The sequence below is a fragment of the Elephantulus edwardii genome, unplaced genomic scaffold (assembly GCF_000299155.1).
Source record: "Elephantulus edwardii isolate Elephantulus edwardi_28Jun2011 unplaced genomic scaffold, EleEdw1.0 scaffold00093, whole genome shotgun sequence".
NCBI classification, from domain to species: domain Eukaryota; kingdom Metazoa; phylum Chordata; class Mammalia; order Macroscelidea; family Macroscelididae; genus Elephantulus; species Elephantulus edwardii.
In genome coordinates, this window is record NW_006399843.1 from 2985052 (window position 1) to 2986254 (window position 1203).

The window sequence follows — 1203 nt, forward strand, 5'->3', positions numbered from 1 at the left end:
TTTGTCGGTGTGTCCTTTGCCATTCCCTGTCACTCCTCCCTGAGAGAGACTTCACTCTGATTCATAAGGAAAAGGGGATGGTGTATTCTCTTAGCTACTTCCTGCTGAAAAGGGACGCTGTAGGTTTCAGGGTGAAAAGACCTGTACTCTTAAAGCAGATGACTTTCGAACATTTTCTACGTCTAGATTCTTTACCAAAAAGTTGTCGTAAATGTGCACAAGGTTTTGGGGGCTCTGGTTTCCTTGTTCTTAGGGAATTGTGCTATTAATCCAAAGACTGAGCCTCTGTGGTTGAACAGACCAACTGCTTTTTAGCAGAATAATGAGCAGTCTACTGAGTGGTTTATAGCCTTGGAAAAACCACTGGAGGATCAGTTAGGAGTTGGTCTTGGGCAATCTGCATCAGAAAAACCAGGCATTGACTGAGCCTCATACAATGACAATGAGTGAGTGAGTGAGTGATGAGTGACAGGACTGCAAAGAAAAGTCTGACAGTGTCCTGCAAAAATCAGCCAATAAAGACACCGTGGATCCCCACAGGCTCGTCCTGGGGATGGTGCCAGGTTGGACGATGTGTCATTCCATTGAACATAAAGTAACCATGAATCCCCAGCGGAATCTACATCAGCTGACAACAGCAACACAAGTGACAGAAAAATCCAATCCGATAGTTACTTAAGCAAAACTGAAGTTTATTTATCTTTCATGCAAATAGAGATACTCCTGACTGGATCCAAGTGTTTCACAGACAATGAGAACTCTTGCTCCTTGGTTCTTCATGTTCTTTCATCTTTAATAATATGAAGCTTCCCTCTTGTGACCCCAAATAGCTGTTTAATCTCTAATCATCATTTTGATATTCCAGCCAATAGAAAGAAGAAGGCAGGAATAAAAGTCATATTTTATTTTTTAAGAATTGCATCATTGGTGGGATTGTGAAATGGTACAACCACTCTGGAAGGCAGTTTGGCGCTTCCTCAGAAAGCTGAACATAGCAATTCCATATGAGCCCGCTATTCCACTGCTTGGAATATACCCCAAGAAAATGAGAACTGAGGCTCAACTGGAAACTTGTTCACCAATGTTCACAGCAGTGTTACTCACCATTGCAAGAACATGGAAACAGCCCAGATGTCCAAGCACAAATGAATGGATTGAGAAGTTGTGGTACATTCATACAGTGGAATACTACAAAGCACGCAG